General features: G+C 42.2%; 1 protein-coding gene across 1 annotated transcript in view; it reads right to left on the reverse strand.

Annotated features, from left to right (window-relative positions):
* LOC126278891 (uncharacterized) overlaps nucleotides 1–22,910 on the reverse strand; it is a 201,259-nt gene that overhangs the window by 177,404 nt on the left and 945 nt on the right. The gene's annotated exons all lie outside the window — the stretch shown is intronic.

Raw genomic sequence — 22,910 nt, forward strand, 5'->3', positions numbered from 1 at the left:
TTGACCTTCGTCTAGAAGCTGCTTCTAGTCCAAGCGGCACATCTATGCAGCTGCTCAGTCGTGAGTTGTGCTGTAATAAGTTAATACGTGTTTGTGTCTCTCGCCACGGAAATGGAACCGCATAATAATGCGCACAGTATGTCATTTCTTTTTGCTTTAAATTGGATAAAACGCGACGACAACTCACTGTTTAGTGAAGGCAGAACGAATGTTGAAGGTGAAGACCGCAGTGGACGACCATCAACCTCACGGATGGATACCATCTTGGGCAGGGTGCGTGAACTCGTACGACTTGATCGAAAATTATCCGTGAAAATGATTGCAGAAGAACTGAACATCAATCGAGAAACGGTTCGTCTAATAATAACTGAAGATCTTGGTATGAGGAAGATTTATGCAAAAATGGTCCCCAAAAATCTCACACCACAACAGCGAGAAACACGGAAAAATGTGGCAGCCGATCTGTTACAGCAAACGGAAATCAATCCGGAATTGTTGAGCCGTGTTATCACTGGTGATGAAAGTTGTTTTTTTTTCCAGTACGATCCAGAGACAAAACGCCAAAGTTCGCAATGGTGCTCAAAGGGATCACCCAGGCCAAAAGAAAAAAAAGCTCGCATGTCAAATTCAAAAGTAAAATGCATGCTTGTGTGCTTCTTTGATTCCAATGGAATTGTTCATAAAGAGTGGGTGCCCCCTGGACAAACAGTTAACCAATATTACTACAAAGAAATTTTAGAAAGACTTCATAAAGAGTTCTTCGTGTCCATGCCAACACTGTTGATAATTGGATTCTGCATCACGATAATGCGCCATACCATACTGCTCTGTCAGTACAGCAATTTTTAACCTCAAAACAAATTTCAGTATTATCACAGCCACCTTATTCATCAGATATCTCTCTGTGCGACCTTTTTGTATTTCCAAAAGTCAAAACGGCGGTCAAGGGACACCATTTTCAAACAAAAAATGTCCAAAAAGCTGTGACGAGGGTCTTGGAGGATATTACAGAAGATGAGTTCCAGAAATGTTACCATCAATGGCAGAAGCGCTGGAAAAAGTGTGTGCAATCAGAAGGGAACTACTTTGAAGGAGACAACACTAAACTTGACTAAAACGGTAAGCAACATTTTTTTTTCACATCAGTCTCATTGCTTTATTGTCGCACCTCGTATGGCACGTGGAACGGTTTGCAGAAGGGACAGTGCCTCTGGCTGTCAAACCTCCCTGATGTAGTGGTAGCTATTCAGATTTCCCTCAAGACGAAGGAGGCGAGATCGCATGTTATGAGCAGTGGCACCCCAAACCATCGCACTTGCCGTTAGTCCGCTGTGACGCTCAACAATAGAGTCTGTCCGATTGTGCTCACCATAGCTGCGTCAAAGACGTTTGCGGCCATCACCAAGGGACAAGTTGAAGCGATGCTTCTCCGAAAACACCACATTTGGCCACTCAGTAGTCAACGTTTACGTGCCAATTGCAGTATACAGCGTTGATGAGTTCTGGTCAGTGGAAGCAGATGTAATGGCATGCGTGCCACCAGTCCAAACCGCAGAAGACAGCGTCGAGCCGTCAGCGAAGGTATGTCCAAGTCCGTTGCAGTGCTCCAACGTCGCGCCCAGGCTGTGTACAAGGCTGTTCTGTCCGTTACGGTCAAGCGGACACAATGGCGGTCATCTCGTGCTGAGGTCATACTGTGTCGTCAGTGCCATGTCCGAGCTGTGTACCGCCCTCTTCCGCCCGCAGGTTTCACATACGCCCCGCTCCTGAAGCAGCGTGCCCTGTGATGATGACGAGGTTCCCTACTCATAGGAGCGTAGGGGACGATGCGGGAGGCCCACACCGCCGTTCTAGGCAAGGTCCTAGCGGAGGTGGTTTATTATTGCCTTCCTGCGACCGTTATGGAGATGAATGATGATGCAGACGACACAGCAACAGACGACACAGCAACAACCAGTCAACTCGAGGCAGGAAAAGTCCCTGACCCTACCGGGAATCGAACCCGGGACCCTGTGCGCGGGATGCGAGAATGCTACAGCAAGACCACGAACTGCGGACAGCGTGTCCTATACAAGCCGCAATGTCATGTAACGGCAGACCAGCCTCTTGGAGATCAATCATTCAACCCCGTTTGAACGCTCTCACGTGGCGATATTCCATCCTCGGTGAGGCTTAGTGGCGCTTTATTACAAGTTTCCACTCGTACGACCGCACCGACTGAGCGATGGGTAACAGTGGCCTACCCAGTCACGTAAAACAGGGAATTATTTGTCTTGTGTACGCCACCTCTCTGATATTTAAATCACTTATTATGGCAGCACTGTTCTGCATGTCTTATTATCGTGGCGTGCTGCACACCATTGCCTCTGAGTGTTTCGCTTTTTACCAACAGCAGTGTATGAGATCATGCTGTCGCCAATCTGATAATATGAAACTGAAGTACAGTGGTAATTGTAAGGTTCTGAAAACACTCACCTTAATGAGGAATATTATTTGTCTCCTGGCAACTCATTTACTAGCTTTGATGAACAGTCTCTCACTTTTCATTCTAACCTAGACCTCGGGCTGTGGTAGGAAGCAGCCTCTAACCAAAACAAATAATTCGCATACACATTCAATGACTTCAACAACCCACAACTAAACTAGATCTTGGGTCCTTGGCAGGTTGGTCTGTCTCCAAAACTTCATTACATATAGAAGTTATACAAACATTGCTTCTGAAAAATCACAATTTGGCACAAATTATTGAAACTAGTAGTTCCCGTCAAAGAAAGGACTATCCTCCGTCATAAGAAAAAAGCACAAGGCCTGGTTATACGCATTGTTTACATATTTCCTAACAAAAATAATGTGCGTTCAAGCAGCCGTAACGGACTGTAAAGTTAATACAGATACATACAACCGATCGCTGTTGGGAGAATTCCCTGAAATTAATGTTTTTAGTGGTAGTGGATCATCTGTTGTTTGATCGAAAATAGAAGTAGCAGCAGCCCGGAACATTTGAGTGAAAATCTAGAGAAAGTTGTGCTTGAATTTCCTAATCATATTATAGTATTAGGGGGAAATATAAACTTATCAGTTATAGGCTGCGAAATTCAAGTGATCAGGGCTGGTAGAGGGGAAAGAAAATGGCGTGAAATTGTTCTAAACGTCTTACCCGAAAACTACCATGAGCTATTAATCAGAGAACTCACTCGTGAGAGTACAAGTAACATCTCAGCTCTCCTGGCCACAAACAGGGCCGAACTTTTCGACTCAGTCAACACAGAGCAGGGAATCAGCGATTACAATAGCACCGCTAACTGCAAATATAAATACAGTGGTGAAAACTTAAGGATGAAAGTAACTCGCGCATGATGAATCACTGCCAAGTGTAATATTTCTGGCTTAGTCAGCCATCATATTAGGCTCCAAGAATCTGTTTCCAGAGCAGTGGAGGCGCAAGAAGTATATAAACGACGAAATGTGGTGTTAGGTACCTGTAACAGATGTTAGATTCGGTACCACTCCCGTGAGGAAGATCACCTGCATAATACTACTGCTCTGTGATTGGCTGCTGTGTTCGCAGCAAGGGCTCCAAAACCTTAAACTATAGTTATTATTATTAGTTAAACTACTCATTAGAATGACTTCACTTTTTAATATAATTAACTCTCGACAGCTGACTATCAATCAGTCATTTTAGAATTATTAAAAACCATTTAAATCAAAAACAAAAGACTGACGAAATTTCAGACGAAGCACTTCGGAAGCGTTCGGGTCACGCCTTTTCTGGTATGCCGCGCGAAGTGTTTCGGGCTGTTCGTCACTCTGGATTAGGCAGTCGAGAAGAACAGACACGTTGTCTGTCGTAGGATGTGTTTCTAATTTTTGTTTAAGTTCTTGTTTGTCACTCTGGATTAGGCAGTCGAGATGTACAGTCATGTTGTCTGTGGCAGGATGTGTTTGCCAGTATTCAGTATTTAAAAGATTCACTCAGGTAGTCATGAGGAACAGACACGTGCCACAAATAGTGTAAAGATACATTTTCGTAAACATTGTGTTTGATCATGTACTTAGCTGTATCAGAAGGTGTCGTGTTAAGATCATGTAGTCTTCTCGTGTGGCAATATTAACATACGCGAGTGGCAACCCAAAAAAGGGATACATTATTTCAGAACAGAAACTCGCTAAAAGTCAGTTTCAGCCTCAAGATACAGAACATACGACCTGCGTGCTGTTTTCTACGCTGGGGACATCAACTTGAAGACAGTGAACTATAACAGAACCATCGTATTCCACACAGTGCAGTGGAAACAACTAGGCGCCTCACATGTACTGCATGCACAGAACAAATATGATCAGTGACACGTCATGTGCAGTAATGCAGAGGAGGTAGAGGAGGATGATCGCTATTGATACCAACAATCGGTTCATTCTTCCTATCTTGCCGTACAAGTTAAATAACTAGATGAAACTTGGGCCATACACAGAAAGCATTGTTACAGAATAGGAAAGACGGTAATTTAAAAAAAATGCAGTGGGACGATTAGAAATGACACTTTTATTCGAGGACAATAATTACGGTAAAGCCACCGAGATTTATGATGACTCCGTGGACATTACAAAAGGCGAGACATGATCGTAATAGAGTGTGTAATCATCATGGAAGGCAGCCATGCTCTCCAGCATGCTACCATGCTGGCCAGAAGTTTGGTAAGGAGGTCTTACGGTAGGGCGCTCCATTCCTCACCAGCGTGATTGACAACTGGCCGTTGGTGTATGTGGACGTGTCGCAGTACGTCTCCCTAACGCATCCCAGAAGTGCTCGATGGGATTCCGGACCGGGGAACGGACAGGCGAGGCCAAACCATTCGCTAAATTTTCTCTCGTTCCAACTGCATAGTTTGATGAGGTTGCACATTGCCATTCATAAAAATGAAGTCAGGGTCGAATGCTCCTACGATGGGACGCACATGGTGAAGAAATACAGTGTCACAAGAACTCTGACAGCTGAGTGTACAATGTTCAAAAATTTGGAGGACAACAGGCCCATAAAACTTTATGGTTCCCTACAAGAGAACCGCATCATAGGACTCTACCCTGAGTGTCACGATCTCCCTCATCGCCATCGATGGACTAGTGCATTCTATCAGTCTGCTGGTCACCCTGCATTTGGTACAGTTCCCAAGTGATAGCCTTTCCTGGACGCCAACTCCAAGGCGCCATCCGCATGCATTTCTGTCGTCAGATTCGAACCTGTGACTGGAACGGTTGCGCGGTTCCAGACCTAGAACCGCTCGGTCACACCGGCCGGCAACTAGTTGCAAGCAGGAGCTTAACGCTGCCTGCTTCCTTGCCCACATCTCTTGCGAAAAATGGACCACCAAAATGATCATTTTCAAAATGCTGGCTCTACCCTCATACAGCGAGAGGTAACGCATCCGAGAACATAATGCCGGATTTCGCAATACACTGCCGGAAAAAGAAGTTAGTACACTTGGAAAGACGACGTAGATTTTGATCCGATGAGGGCGTAAGCCACCTGAGCCATAGTAGATGTACTAACAATGCTTTAAAGACGTCCGCCAACAGATAGCGTAGTGGCATAGCTACCAGTGTGCCATTTGTGTCTTCCCTTTAATAGCGAAATCACAGCCAGAAGGCAGTGTGTGCTGCAAACGTGTAAAGCAAGCAGGCAGCTATGCCACGGAGACGCACTCGTGCTTCCTGCAGCCAACTGAGACTCTTTGAAAGGGGTGACATTTTTGCTTTCAGAGTGTCGGGATGGTCGTTTCGTAGAATTGCAACGCAAGTTGGACGTGCTGTTTTAGTTGAGTAGCGATGATATCAGAGGTCACGTGAACATTCTCACACTCTTAGACGAGGCTATGGCCTTCCATGCAGCACAGATGCCCACCAGTGTCGTTATATACACTACTGGCCATTAAAATTGCTACGCTAAGAAGAAATGCAGATGATAAACGGTATTCATTGGAAAAGTACACTCCTGGAAATGGAAAAAAGAACACATTGACACCGGTGTGTCAGACCCACCATACTTGCTCCGGACACTGCGAGAGGGCTGTACAAGCAATGATCACACGCACGGCACAGCGGACACACCTGGAACCGCGGTGTTGGCCGTCGAATGGCGCTAGCTGCGCAGCATTTGTGCACCGCCGCCGTCAGTGTCAGCCAGTTTGCCGTGGCATACGGAGCTCCATCGCAGTCTTTAACAATGGTAGCATGCTGCGACAGCGTGGACGTGAACCGTATGTGCAGTTGACGGACTTTGAGCGAGGGCGTATAAGTGGGCATGCGGGAGGCCGGGTGGACGTACCGCCGAATTGCTCAACACGTGGGGCGTGAGGTCTCCACAGTACATCGATGTTGTCGCCAGTGGTCGGCGGAAGGTGCACGTGCCCGTCGACCTGGGACCGGACCGCAGCGACGCACGGATGCACGCCAAGACCGTAGGATCCTACGCAGTGCCGTAGGGGACCGCACCGCCACTTCCCAGCAAATTAGGGACACTGTTGCTCCTGGGGTATCGGCGAAGACCATTCACGACCGTCTCCATGAAGCTGGGCTACGGTCCCGCACACCGTTAGGCCGTCTTCCGCTCACGCCCCAACATCGTGCAGGCCGCCTCCAGTGGTGTCGCGACAGGCGTGAATGAAGGGACGAATGGAGACGTGTCGTCTTCAGCGATGAGAGTCGCTTCTGCCTTGATGCCAATGATGGTCGTATGCGTGTTTGGCGCCGAGCAGGCGAGCGCCACAATCAGGATTGCATACGACCGAGGCACACAGGGCCAACACCTGGCATCATGGTGTGGGGAGCGATCTCCTACACTGGCCGTACACCTCTGGTGATCGTCGAGGGGACACTGAATAGTGCACGGTACATCCAAACCGTCATCGAACACATCGTTCTACCATTCCTAGACCGACGAGGGAACTTGCTGTTCCAACAGGACAATGCACGTCCGCATGTATCCCGTGCCACCCAACGTGCTCTAGAAGGTGTAAGTCAACTACCCTGGCCAGCAAGATCTCCGGATCTGTCCCCCATTGAGCATGTTTGGGATTGGATGAAGCGTCGTCTCACGCGGTCTGCACGTCCAGCACGAACGCTGGTCCAACTGAGGCGCCAGGTGGAAATGGCATGGCAAGCCGTTCCACAGGACTACATCCAGCATCTGTACGATCGTCTCCATGGGAGAATAGCAGCCTGCATTGCTGCGAAAGGTGGATATACACTGTACTAGTGCCGACATTGTGCATGCTCTGTTGCCTGTGTCTATGTGCCTGTGGTTCTGTCAGTGTGATCATGTGATGTATTTGACCCCAGGAATGTGTCAATAAAGTTTCCCCTTCCTGGGACAATGAATTCACGGTGTTCTTATTTCAATTTCCAGGAGTGTATATTATACTAGAACTGGCATGTGATTACATTTTCACGCAATTTGAGTGCAGAGAAATCAGTACCCAGAACAACCACCTCTGGCCGTAATAACGGCCATGATACGCCTAACCATTGACTCAAACAGAGCTTGGATGGCGTGTACAGGTACAGCTGCCCATGAAGCTTCAACACGATACCACAGGTCATCACGAGTAGTGACTGGCGTATCATGACGAGCCACTTGCTCGGCCACCATCGACAAGAGGTGACCGAGACGTGTAACCAATCGCACCCTAGACCATCACGCCGGGTGATACGCCAATATGGCGATGACGAATACAGGTTTCCAATGTGCGCTCACTGCGATGTCGCCAAACACGGATGCGACCATCATGATGCTGTAAACCGAACCTGGATTCATCCGAAAAAATGACGTTTTGCCATTCGTGCACACAGGTTCGTCGTTGGGTACATCTTCGCAGGCGCTCCTGTCAGTGATGCAGCGTCAAGGATAACCGCAGCCATGGTCTCCGAGCTGATAGTCGATGCTGCTGCAAACCTCGTCGAACTGTTCATGCAGATGATTGTTGTCTTGCAAACGTCCCCATGTGTTGACTCAGGGATCGAGACGGGGCTGCACGATCCGTTACATCCATGCGGATAAGATGCTTGTCATCTCGACTGCTAGTGATACGAGGCCGTTGGGATCCAGCACGGTTGTCCGTATTACTCTCCTCAACGCACCGTTTCCATATTCTGCTAAATTCTGCTAACAGTCCTTGGATCTCGACCAACGCGAGCAGCAATGTCGCCATACGACAAACCTCAATCGCGATAGGCTACAATCCGACCTTTGTCAAAGTCGGAAACGTGATGGTATGCACTTCTCCTCCTTAGATGAGGCATCACAACAACGTTTCACCAGGCAACGCCGGTCAATTGCTGTTTGTGTATGAGAAAGCGGTTGGAAACATTCTTCATCTAGCACGTTGTAGGTGTCACCACCTGCGCCAACCTTGTTTGAATGCTCTGAAAAGCTAATCATTTGTATATCACAGCATCGTCTTGCTGTCGGTTAGATTTCGCTTCTGTAGCACGTCATCTTCGAGGTGTAGTAATTTTAATGGCCAGTAGTGTATTAAGGGCGGCAGTGACAGATCGGCTAGCTGCGGGAGTATAGATAAGAGGGCTTCTGAGCCTAGACGTGTCAACACGAGCTGTTTCGAACTGGTTATTATCAGTGGTACTATGGACACGCTCACCTCTAACGCGCTTTAGAGGATCAGAGGATCACGTGGAAGACGGAATGGCGCGCCGTGATCTTCAGCGATGAGAGTAGATTCTGCTTGCACGTAAGTGATGGTCGTTTACTCTTCCGACGTAGACCTGGTGAGCCCTGTCTCGTAGAGTGCATTCGTCTAAGACACACTGGCTCCACCTCAGGCGTTATGGCGTGCGGTTCTATAAGCTACAGTCTCGCTCACCTTTGCTGTTGCTGGAGCGGACGCTAACCAGCGCTCAGTGCGTGCAGAATGTTTTTAGACTCCATCTTTTGCCGCTCTTGCAACAGGATGCTGGGTCGTTCTTGCAACAGGATAACGCTCGACCACACACTGGCCTTGAGACAAAGTGCTCTGCGAGACCTGTAGCAACTTCCTTGGCCGATATGATCTCCGGGCTTGTCTCCAATCAGGCGCGCGTAGGTACCTCGGGACAGAAAATCAAATAAAATCGTTGGGCAGAAAAAAGGCGATTGGACCTGATGGGATACCATTCTGCACAAAGTACGCCAAAGAACTCCCTTCTCTTTTAGCAAGTTTACCGAAGTTTGTTCGAGGAACAAAAGTGTTCCTACTACTTAGGTAAATGCGCAGGTAATTTCCGTTTTCAAAAAGGGTCGTCAAAGAGCTGCACAGAACGATATGGCTGTATCGATGAAGCCACTCTGTTGTAGAACTCTGGAGCATGTTTTATACTCGAATATGATGGCCATTCAGATGACTAAAATCGCCTTTGCAGGAGTCAACGTGGATTTCGCAAACAACAAGCATTGCTCGTCCACGACGCATAGAAAAAAATAGATACCGGTGTCCTTCTTGATAACATACTCCATTACTTTCAGAAGGCGTTGGTTCTGTTCCACACTGCTGCCTAATGAACAAAATACGAGAATACGGAACGTCAGATCAGCTCTGTGATTAGAACGAAGAGTCCCTAGCAAATTTAATAATACACCACGTCATTTTTATAGGAGCGCAGTCTTCAGTCGTAAAAATAATTTTATGTGTACCCCAACGAAGTGTTTCTGGACCATTTTTCTTGGATGAAATTTTGCGCAGATGCCGCTGTTTTACACAGAGAAATCGCAAAATTAGGACATTGTAGCTAACTGCAGGAAGACTTGCAGAAAATCAATACTTGGGATCGCGAGCGGCAGTTGACGATCATCATTATCAAATGTAACGTATTGCGCATAATTGGGTAGAAAGATTCATTATTGTATAATTACACTATAGCACAACCTTCACTGGAAGCTGTCGCACCCATTAATTACCATGGCGTATGCGTACCGAGCGATTTGGAGTGGAATGACCACAAACATACGGGTTGGAAAAAAGTAGTGGCAACAGCGTTGTAATTCATATCAGGCTTAATTGACAGACTTTTACCATATTACATTCCCTCTATCGCCCTACGTCTCGATCACCTTTCCCCACAGATTAAGGTGTCGTACATCGTCAGCGCGTCCATTTCTACCTTGCAAGGACAGCCCTCTGGCAGTTCGATATCTTTTCTCGTGTTGTAGTTTGTGCCACAAAGACATTCCTTGATTCTGGAGAATAGGTAGTGATCGCATAGACTTTGTCGGGTGCACTGGTATGAAGGGTGATGGGATGCAGTGCCGGATGCTACTGTTGTTGTTGTTGTTGTTGTTGTGCTCTTCAGTCCAAGGACTGGTCTGATGAAGCTCTTCATGCAACTGTATCGTATCCAAGCCCCTTCGTCTCTGAGTAACTACTGCAACCTACATCCTTCTGAACCTACTAAGTTTATTCATCTCTTGGTCTCTCTCTACGGTTCTTACCCTCCACGCTTCCCAGCAGTACTAAATTGGTTGACCCTTGATACCTCAGAACATGTCCTACCAACTGATCCGTTCTTCTAGTCAAGTTGTGCTACAAATTCCTCTTCTTCCGTATTCTATTCAGTACTTCGTCATTACTTACGAGATCTACCCATCTAATCTTCACCATTCTTCTGCAACATCACATTTCAAACGCTTTTATTCTCTTCTTGTCTCAATTGTTTATCATCCATGTTTGACTTCCAAACATGCCTACACCCCATACACATACTTTCAGAAAAGACCTCCTGACACTTAAATCTATACTCGACGTTAACAAATTAGTCTTCTTCAGAAACGCTTTCCTTGCTACCGGCGTCTACATTTTATATCCTCTCTGCTTCTACCATCATCAGTTATTTTGCCGCCCAAATAGAAAAACTCATATACTACTTTCAGTGTCTCATTTCCTAATCTAGTTCTCTCAGCATCACCTGATTTAATTCGACTACATTCCATTATCCTCGTTTTGCTTTTGCTGATGTTCATGTTATATCCTCCTTTCAAGACACTGTCCATTCCGTTCAACTATTCTTCCACATACTTTGCTGGCTCTGACAGAGTTACAGTGTCACCAGCAAAAATCAAGGCTTTGATTTCTTGTCCTTGGATTTTAATTCCTACTCTAAATTTGTTTTGTTTCCCTTACTGCTCAATATAGAGACTGAATAACATCGGGGATAGGCTACTACCCTGTCTCACTCCCTTCTCAAGTACTGCTTCCCTAACGTGCCCTTCGAGTCTTATAACTGTCAACTGCTTTCTGTACAAATTGCGAATAGCCTTTTGCTCCCTGTATTTTACCACTGTCACCTTCAGAATTTCAAAGAGAGTGTTCCAGCCAACGTTGTCAAAAGCTTACTCTAAGTCTACAAATGCTATAAACGTAAGTTTGCCTTTCCTTAACCTACCTTCTAAGGTAAGTCGTAACGTCTGTTACAAGATGCTGCCGTCACGAGTACCAGATGCTGCCGTCACTTTATTCTAAGTGTGGGATAAATGTGACGTCTGCCCCTGCGATACAACGTGATGCAGGATTAACCCATGGACCACAGGGGCAGCCGGTCACTGCAGCCTGCTAATGCATTTTATTGCCACAACTCATTTATCCCACACTGAGAATAAAGCGACAGTAACTTCCGACATTTCATTCCAATGCACGATGCCACTCGGTGAACCCCGTGTAGGAGCTCCTGCGTGTGTGGAGTGGGAGATACTGGAACATCTGCCGTATTCACTGGATACGAGTCCTTGCGATTACGACCTATTCGCCAAAATGAAGGAAGGTCTTCGTCGCACGCTCTACAACACGAGAGAAGATATCACACGTGCCACAGGGCGGCGAGACATCGACGTGGAGAGAAGCGCTGTCGATGTACTACGCCTTCCGTCTATGGAAGGGGGTGGGTAGGGGGGATAGGGGGAAGGTTATCGAGATGCTGGGCGATTGTAGTTACGGCATGTGGTACGGCGAACGTATCTCAATAAAGTTTGGTATGAATTATAACAGTGTTGCCATCACTTTGTATCCAACCACGTAATCGTAGGAAAGGCAGATGCCATACTGAGATTCAAAGAATTCAGAACCGTCTTTGATCGCAAAAAATTTCCTTTTCTTTATCACTGGCTTCGTTCTATGTGATCAGAATACGGTGGTCATTCCCAACAGGTCTTCTGTGTTAATCATAGCTTTAGTATGTTTCTATATATTTTCACGGTGCTCTTCTCGATTATAAGTTTTTACACTTTCTTTACTAGTTTAGGAAGATAGAGATATATGCGATGATAGACACAAACAGAAATAAATGAAAAAAGTGGGGGAAGGTTTATATTGGAACAACAAAAAGAAGTGTCAATACCCGCTTAACCGAACACAAAAGGAACTGTCGAATGGGACATATTTACAAATCAGCTGCAGCGGAAATTGTGTTTAAAGACTGTGATCATGAAATAAAATTTAGTGAGACGAGCGTGCTAGCTAGGAGATCGCATATTATGAACGCATGTATAGAGAAGCTATAGAGATTTAGAAAAACCACAATAATTTTAGCAGAAAAGAGGAAGGTTGAAAGGTAGATAATATTTGGCGGTCGACTTTGCACCGACGATGTGACAATCGATTACCTTCAATCGTGAAAAATGACGTTAGTCAGAGATAGACTTACAATCGGCCTCGTGTGACGTATGATGGTGCCCTATATGCGCTCTATATAAACGGGACCTCCACGGCAGCCCTCCACGTAGTCGAACATATGACACACGGCTACAACATGAACAAAGCCACAGGGGTCTTGTTCCTGGACATTGAAAACGCTTTTGATTGTCTTTGGTACAACGGCCTTATATGCAAACTAAGCGAAGCTGGTTTCTCGCACGGACCCGTACGTCTCATACACTCATGTCTCACGAACAGATGTGCCCACACTGACGTGCAGGGAAACAATCGACACAACGCGTTATCCAAGCTGGAGTACCCAGGGAAGCATCCTAGGGCCTATCTTGCTCAACCTGTACATTAACGACGTTAGCCATTACGCGGATGACACAGCCATCCTTGCGCAGAATTGGAAACCGTCGAACATTAATTCAAGAATACAGACACCACTCAGAACTACTGAGCCTTGGTTGGAACGATGGCGTATTAAAATAAACATCGTCAAGTGAAAAGCAGTTCTGTTCATACGCAGACTAGAACTACTGTGCAAACATCAACACAAAAAAATGGTTCAAATGGCTCTGAGCATTATGGGACTTAACATTTGAGGTCGTCAGTCCCCTAGAACTTAGTACTACTTAAACCTAACTAACCTGAGGACATCACACACATCCATGCCCGAGGCAGGATTCGAACTTGCGACTGTAGCGGTCGCGCGGTTCCAGACTGAAGCTCCTAGAACCGCTCGGCCACAAAGACCGGCCCACGGCCTCTCAGCCAGAAAGTTTTAGCTATTCGTAACACTTTTTGCATACAGTATCCACACATACCACTGAATGTACTTGCAAAATTATGCAATTTTAGGACACATAGGAGATATGTCATAAACATTGATAAACGTGAAAAACTAGCTTTTGTTTAAAACTGGCCCCGAATTACCGACACTATACTCAGATAGTGTTTGATACTTAGAGCCCTTAGTTACTTTCAAAAACTATAGGCGTAATGTCAAACCATCTCCATAGATTTTCTCGCCTACAAGCTTGACACATTATCTCATTTGTAAATTAAGTAGAAATTTGAAGCTATTTTACACATTGGAGCTAGATTATTTATAGAATGAAGGGTTCAAAGGTTGGTGCTAATCTATTTTAATCAAGAAATTTCATATACAAATTTGTCTAGAACAAACTAAACACAAAAATATAAAAAACCGCATTATCGGAATCGAATTTCTTCCGTGACCTATATAGCTCAAACGAAGACAGCGATACCGAAAACTGCAAACCGAACCATGAACCAGACATCAGTGCGAGACGTAACAGTCCATTGAAACCCATTTCACGCGTATTTTTCGAACCAATTTGAAATAAACAGGAATCACTGATGTAAAAAAAGGTAGCGTTGTAGGTATACCTATACTTACAAAATTGTTTCAATGAAACTCTTTACTAAATTGTAATTGTATTGAAGTATATAAGATCTGTAATTGGTGGGAATTTTTAGGATTAATGTAATTAGGTGAAATATGGAACAAATGATCGAGTATATTGGTCAAAGTCATTTCTTTGAAACTGAGAAGGATTTGTGTTAAAACAGTATCTAAATTAAAGTCTGTGTTATTTAAATGAAAAACTAACTGAGAAAATAAAAATTGATTAGCGAATTAAAAGGTAATTAGCGAAAATGTTATAATTGGCTTCTAAAGATAGGCAGTTCTTTATGTGTTTTGTCAATAATAAATAAAAGACGTATTTGGCCACATTCAGTGGGAGACTTTGAAACATATACACTGGTAGGAACATTTTCCGAACCATGTATCTTTTGCATTTTACAAAAATAGTAAAAGTATTGTTAATATTTCAATTTGAGTATTTGCACACCCCTAAAATATTAAATGCTTGAAAATCGATTAATGTATTTGCTCTATACGTGCCAGTAGAACTGTTGAAAATGTCATTAATTTTGAGGCAATTTTTATTAAAAGTACCCTTTATAACAATACTGAGGATGGTTCAGATTAACATATAAAAGGGCAGCCCTGTTGGCATTGGACGGCACTGTCTTACGAGATGTTGTGCAAGAAGCATGTAATTGTGTAAGATTAATACTTGTACCATAGATCATGAATACGACACTTTGTAATGATATGCAACGTGTCAGGTTAATAAAAGATGTCTGTACAAGATATTACATTACACTAAATATTGCATGACACTAATGTTTAAGTTGTTGTTGTTGTCTTTTTTCCCCTTTAATTTATATCTAAAAATTCTGCTAATGAGTAGAAGGAATTGTCATATAGAAATTCTTTTAATTCATTTTTAAATGTTAGTTTGCTATCTGCCAGGCTTTTGATGCTGTTTGGTAGGTGACCACAGACATTTGTGGCAGCATAATTTACCCCTTTTTGTGGCAAAGTCAGAGTTAACCCTGCATAGTGAAGATCATCCTTTCTCCTGATGTTATAGCTATGCACACTGCTATTACTTCTGAACTGGGTTGGATTATTAACAACAAATTTCATAAGTGTATATATATATATATATATATATATATATATATATATATATATATATATATATACTGTGAGGATCCCTAGATCCTTAAATAGATGTCTGCAGGATGACTGTGGGTGGGCTCCAGCAATTATTCTGACTACACGTTTTTGACCAACGAATACTTTTCTACTCAACGATGAATTGCCCCAGAATATGATGCCATACGAAAGCAGTGAATAAAAGTAGGCATAGTAAGCTAATTTACTGAGATTCTTATCACCAAAATTTGCAACAACCCTAATAGGATACGTAGCTGAACTCAGACGTTTCAGCAGACCATCAATGTGTTGCTTCTAGTTTAACCTCTCATCAATGGACACACCTAAAAATTATGAAAATTCTACCTTAGCTACAGACTTCTGTTCAAAGTCTATATTTATTACTGGAGTTGTGCCATTTACTGTACGGAACTGTATATGCTGTGTTTTATCAAAATTTAAAGAGTCCGTTTAGTGAGAACCACTTAATAATTTTGTGAAAAACACCATTTACAATTACATCACTTAGTTCTTGGTTTGCATTTTCATTAGTGTGGAATGGTAAGTCATTAATGCATATGAAGAATAGTAAAGGACCTAAGAACAAACCCTGTGGGACCCTGTACTTGATAGCCTCCCCCCCTCCAGTTTGAGGAATCAGCTGTTGTTTTAACATTACATGAACCACTTATTTCAACTTTCTGCATGATTCCAGTTAAGTATGAATTAAACCATTTGTGCACTGCCCCACTCAAACCATAATGATTTAGCTTATGTAAAAGAATTCCATGATTTACACAATCAAAGGCCTTTGAGAGATCACAAAAAATACCAATGGGTGATGTTCAGTAATTCAGAGCAATTAATATTTGATCAATGATAGCGTTTATAGCATTTTCTGTTGAAAAACCTTTCTGAAAACCAAACTGACGTTTTGTTAGTACTTTATTTTTACAAATATAGGAGGCTACTCTTGAATACATTACTTTCTCAAAATTTTTTGATATAGCTGTCAGGAGAGAGATTGGGTGGTAGTTGTTGACATCCGACGTATCCCCCTTTTTATGCAATTGTTTTACAATGGCATATTTCAGTCTATCGGGGAAAACACCCTGCTCCAAAGAGGTATTACATACGTGGCTGAGAATCCTACTTATCTGTGGGGAACAAGCTTTAAGTATCTTGCTGGAAATTCCATCAATTCCGTAAGAGCTTTTGCTTTTCAGTGAGTTTATTATTTTACTGATTTCAGAGGGAGAAGGTGGTGGAATTACAGTTATTTCAAACTGCACAGGTATGGCCTCTTCTATTAGTAGCCTTGCCTCTTCTAGTGAAGATCTAGATCCTATTTTCTCCACGACATTTAAAAAAATGATTATTGAAAATATTTTCAATTTCTGATTGTTTGTTAGTACACTTGTCATTCAGTTTTATGGCACTAAAGTGTTCCTGTGTTCTTGGTTGCCCTATTTCCCTTTGAATAATATTCCAAATTGCTTTAATTTGATTATCGGAGTTACTGATCTCAGACATGATACACATGCTTCTGGACTTTTTAATAACTTTCCTTAGAACCGCACAATAGTTTTTATAATATTGAACAATTTTGGGGTCAGTACTCCCTCTTGCTGTTAGATACAGTTCTCTTTTACAGTTGCAAGATATTCTTATTCCTTTAGTTAGCCATGTTTTTTGTATGTTTTCTTGGAATTATGTTTAACTATTTTCTTGGGACATCAATTTTCAAATACCCTTAAAAATGTATCAGGAAATAAGTTATATTTCATGTTTGCATCGGGTTCCTTATACACTTCATCCCAGTCTAGCTGCTGTAGGCTTTCCCTAAAGTTGGCAATATTTATATTGTTAACTGAATCCACTGCTTTGAAAGTATGATTTGATATACTGCATGGAGCTATGTCATGTACTGTAACTAGCTGTGCACCATGATCTGAAAGACCATTCTCAACAGGATAAGCATTCATGTCCTTAAACTTATCTTGGTCTATAAAAAAGTTATCTATGAATGTACTGCTGTTCTTTTTTATCCAAGTAGGAAAATAAATGAGAGCTCAAATTGAAAGAAATGAGTAATACTACAAGGTCATCCTTCCTATTACACTCTTTCAGGGAATCAACATTGAAATCCACACAAATGATAATTTGCTTCGCCCTGTCTGACAGATAGCACAACAAAGCACCCAAGTTTGCTAGAAATAGCTGGAAATTCCCTGAGGGGGACTTATACACTGTTACAATTATGAAAGTGCCATCATTAGTTTAAGTTCAGTGGCACATGCTTCCATATGTTGCTCTACACAAAATTATTTAGTTTCTAAATTTTTTCACTGTGGAAGCTTTTGACATATATGGCAACTCCTCTCATCATATTATCTCTACTTACATGTGCAGCTAATTTGTACCCATTGATGTTAACCTTTTGCATATCAGTGATAATGTGATGCTCAGACAGGCATAGTACATCTATTACATTCTTAGTTTCTGTATCTTCTAATCAAAACAAAAGCTCATAAATTTTATTCTTCAATCCCCCAGTATTTTGATGAAATGTACTAACATTATTTTTCACTTTACTTTTGTATCTTGAACATCTTTAGTACTTGCCTGGTGAGTTTCCCACTGGGCACTGATGTTACACTAAAAAAAAGTTTCCACCATGAGACGTAGTTCCTCCCCCCTTTAAATTTCCTTCTATCAGCCCAGCCAGTTTAGCCTGTAAGTAAGATGTACATCAGTGTTGTAAGCATGTCAGTATTTTTAAGTTTTGCCAAAGTAACATAATAGTAATGATGCGATATAGAATAAAGATTCTGAAACATAATGTTTGTATTATCATTCTTAGTGTAAAAACCAAGTTACAGTGGACATAACGGAACACATTACTTGTGGCACCAGCAGATAAAAAGCAGTTGGATGAGTACACCCTACATAATAAGATTTTTTAATAATAATTTCACATATGCCACAAAAAATCACCTAATCGAAAATAAATGCAGACAAATTCGTTGAGAATAAACCGAAAGAAATGCAAGAAACGCCGAATTAGAATCGGATATTCGCTCAAATGTTAACAGGAGTACCTTGCACATCCCTGAAACAACGAACTAACGAAAAAAAGCATACGCACACAATTCCTCCAGCATGAACTAAAAGTAAATATATGTATATTAAATTAAAATCGCAAATAAGCAAAAAAGAGCTAATCAATGATTGGGAAAAAAGAAAGTAACCAATAAAAGCTAAAGACTCAATCCCAGTTGAACAAATCGTTACTACAAACCATGTCGCAAAACCACGCATACACAGTGAGAGTGATCCACCGCCAATAACAACAAGACATCTAAAAGAACAGTTTATTTCATATACGTAACGCCTTTAAGTGGAATACTGTCTTTCAAATTCTAAAGGTGGCAGGGGTAAAATACAGGGAGCGCAAGGCTATTTACAATTTGTACAGAAACTAGATGGCAGTTATAAGAGTCGAGGGGCATGAAAGGGAAGCAGTGATTGGGAAGGGAGTGAGAGAGGGTTGTAGCCTCTCCCCGATGTTATTCAATCTGTATATTGAGCAAGCAGTAAAGAAAACAAAAGAAAAATTCGGAGTAGGTATGAAAATCCATGGCGAAGAAATAAAAACTTTGAGGTTCGCCAATGACATTGTAATTCTGTCAGAGACAGCAAAGGACTTGGAAGAGCAGTTGAACGGAATGGACAGTGTCTTCAAAGGAGGGTATAAGATGAACATCAACAAAAGCAAAACGAGAATAATGGACTGCAGTCGAATTAAGTCGGGTGATGCTGAGGGAATTAGATTAAGAAATGAGACACAAAGTAGTGAAGGAAATTTGCTATTTGGGGAGCAAAATAACTGATGATGGTCGAAGTAGAGTGGATATAAAATGTGTACTGGCGATGGCAAGGAAAGTGTTTCTGAAGAAGAGAAATTAGTTAACATCGAGTATAGTTTTAAGTGTGAGGAAGTCGTTTCTGAAAGTATTTGTATGGAGTGTAGCCACATATGGATGTGAAACATGGACGAAAACTAGTTTGGACAAGAAGAGAATAGAAGCTTTCGGAATGTGGTGCTACGGAAGAATGCTGCAGATTAGATGGGTAGATCACATAACTAATGAGGAAGTACTGATTAGAATTGGGGAGAAGAGGAGTTTGTGGCACAACTTGACAAGAAGAAGGGATCGGTTGGTAGGACATGTTCTGAGGCATCAATTAATCACAAATTAAGCATTGGAGGGTAGCATGGAGGGTAAAAATCGTAGAGGGAGACCAAGAGATGAATACACTAAACTGATTCAGAAGGATGTAGGTTGCTGTAAGTACTGGGGGATGATGAACATTGCACAGGATAGGGTAGCATGGAGAGCTGCATCAAACCAGTCTCAGTACTGGAGACCACAACAGCAACAACGCGTTTAAGACGTCACATTTGGAAAAAAAGGGCAAGAACAATAATTATCAATAACTGATTCACTCACAACTATATGAGCAATGCACTTACGTTCTTGGCAAACCTCATACTGAAAAAAACCAGTCAAACATCTGTAAGAAAAACACTTTGTAAGTACTACTCGTTTGACTCGCAGCAGTGTAATTTGTGGTTTAAAGTTCCTGCCTAACCTTACTCCCAGAAATCGTGCCAAATACAGGAAGAAACAGCTAAATATTTGTCGGAAAAATAAAATAAATGACGCAACTTATTTTTCTATCGACAATTCAGGCTATGCTCAGAGGCTCCTTCAGAATCACGCCCACTTATATCACCACGTATTTGGAACAAGCAGCATAATTTAGAAACATTATACATTACACTAGAAAGTAAGACAAGCTCAGATATCTTTCGCAAGGTAAGTTGATGACGTCATACAGGACGTCATGGGTGATAGCAGATGGGGTGGAATCGGACTGCTCTCTTGGCGCGGTTGGTTAATGAAGCTAAAATAATTAAAATAGAACCCTACAAGTTGTCCACAAAGAACGTCTGTCACACCAAAGATTGTGACAAATGGAGTATCTTAGAAGTAGATGTGGAATTATGTGACATACAGCTATTCTGCAAAATAATTTTTACATTAGAACAAATAAGCCCTCGGTCACAAATATTAAGTCAAAATTGACCAGGTTTCGACGCTACTATGAGCGTCGCCTTCAGAATTAGACTAACTGTTCTAAAACATATTGCGTATATAATACATTAATAAAATTAAAGTTTGTGCTGACTGGAAAAAGATGCAGTACTTACAACTCACATATTATAAAAGATCTAAGCCGGAAAGGCGATGTCATGAATAGTTGTAAGATGGCGAGCCGCTAAGGGCTGCTCGTACTTTAGTGAACAAGGGTTGCAACAAGACTGAGGTGCCGACCTTAGAAAGTGTGGGCAAGTAAACATGGTGTTTCTACAAGCGCCATCTAGTAGCCGCAGAAACAATTAGGCTACTGTACATTCAAAATTAGACACATGAAATTGTGATGCAGCTGATTCAGGCATAACGTAAGCACTAATGATAATAGGATGAAGTTACACATTTATCTGCTTTAAACAGAGATACATTTTGTAACGTAAAAAAACCTTGGTTATGACATACAAGAAAACAGCAAAGATGTAACAGGAAAACAACATTTCGGTAAACTGCATGAGGAAATCTGAATCAAAGATCAAGCAATGGCTTTATACAGTCGAAAAGGTTTTATTTCTCAGCTGCAGCTGTTCGTTGAGAATGAGGCCATCATGACGAGACCTTTTTTTTCTTCTTCAGTTCATCTAAATCATCTTGAAACGTCCCCTTAGAAAAAATTATACATGACTGTGCTTAAACTGACACACAATATTTTTTGCGCAACGCAATCTGACTTTCAATAATCCTTACAAAAGAATGGCCCTGACTAACATTAACCTATACCTTTCACAAACCACTTACCTCACAAAAATCTTCATTACTCGAACTACTGCAATACAGGGAGCGCCAATACTGCCAGCTAAATAAAAGATTTTAACTAATGAAGGCACTAACGACTGATAGGCATAGTTAGCAAATGAAAGATTTTGATAGAGAACAAACACTGTATTTACCTTAATAGTGTTCAAAAATCACTTCATGACATCCAGTCTTACAAATTTATTCTCTCTGATGGACACCCGTCCAGATCATCCGCTCTCAAAATTCCGTCATCTCTCACCCCACATCCACCACTGCTGGCGGCTCACCTCCAACTGCGCAACGCTATGCGCTTTTAACAGCCAACAGCCCAACACTACAATGGCAGACAACAATGCAAACTAGCCACAGACTGTACAAAGCACAGCCAGTGATTTTCATACAGAGCGCTACGTGGCGTTACCAATAAGAAAACCTAAACAGCCTACTTACAATCTAACCTACGCCCCTTCTTTTCGGTATGCAGAATATTGTTATCGCCTATGGCTACGTGGGCACCTCAGTCTTTTTGCAACCCTTGTTCACTAAAGTAGGAGCAGCCCTTAGCGGCTCGCCATCTTACTTACAACTATTCATGACGTCGCCTTTCCGGCTTAGAGCTTTTTTTAATATGTGACTTTAAGTACTGCATCTTTTTCCAGTCAGTACAAACTTTAATTTTATTAATGTATTATATACCTAATATGTTTTAGAACAGTTAGTCTACTTCTGAAGACGACGCTCTTAGTAACGTCGAAACCTGGTCAATTTGGGTCTAGTTTAGTGGGGGATACAGCCCGTCGGCTTCAACAAATGGCGTCAGAATTGGCCAGAGAGCATGTATTACAAAGATGAAAGAGCTGAGAAGAATGTTCAGAAACAAAGGAATGCAAGAGAGAAAAACACTGTACTTCACTTAGATAAGGGCCAGTAGTATTTTCACGTTAACGATATCGCGTGTTTGTATTTCTCCGCAATATACAATGGAAAGAAATGAATGAAGTATATTATTAGCAAAGAATACATCACGTCACATGTATGTCAGTTGTATCTCGAAACTCTTTCGAACTGTATTGCTTAAGTGCAGTACGGGATACAAGTTCAGCGTACGTCGATTTCTTAGTTTCAACTAGCATTTCTGTCCTGTTGTTCACTTGAACTATGTACCCCCTGCTTCACTAACCGTAAATGAAATACCCGATACAAATTAAAAACTCATTCGAAGTGTGTCGCTTAAGTACAGTACGGAATACGAGTTTGTCGTAAGTCGATTTCTTTATTTTCACTAGAATTGCTGTCCTGTTCTTCATTTGAACGATGTATCCTCGGCTTCAGTAAACCCTAAGTGGAACACGGGATACAAATTGTAGATGTGTTGTTTATTTCATCTCCGCTATTACTAACAGTCTTTTCTTACGTACATATCAGTACTACTAATGACAGAAGGACCTACGTATGTAACATATGTATAACAGACTTCCGTTGGCCTCTATATATGTACACTAGTAACAAAAAGGTGGAAATAGACGTACGTTACATTTGCAACCTGTTCCTGAATTGAACTACACGGAGACGAGAAGACGATACATGTACAATTTGTATCCCTTACTTCACTATTGGGTACAGTTTTCTTGTTGCCTTGGACGCTAATAGCATCCTATTCGTTACTTGAGCTATATAGCTATACGCAACATTTGTATCTTGCTCGCCAATTGACTTATATAGGGTCAGTGTAGAGGCGAAGTGAAG

Source organism: Schistocerca gregaria, chromosome 6 (assembly GCF_023897955.1).
Source record: "Schistocerca gregaria isolate iqSchGreg1 chromosome 6, iqSchGreg1.2, whole genome shotgun sequence".
NCBI classification, from domain to species: domain Eukaryota; kingdom Metazoa; phylum Arthropoda; class Insecta; order Orthoptera; family Acrididae; genus Schistocerca; species Schistocerca gregaria.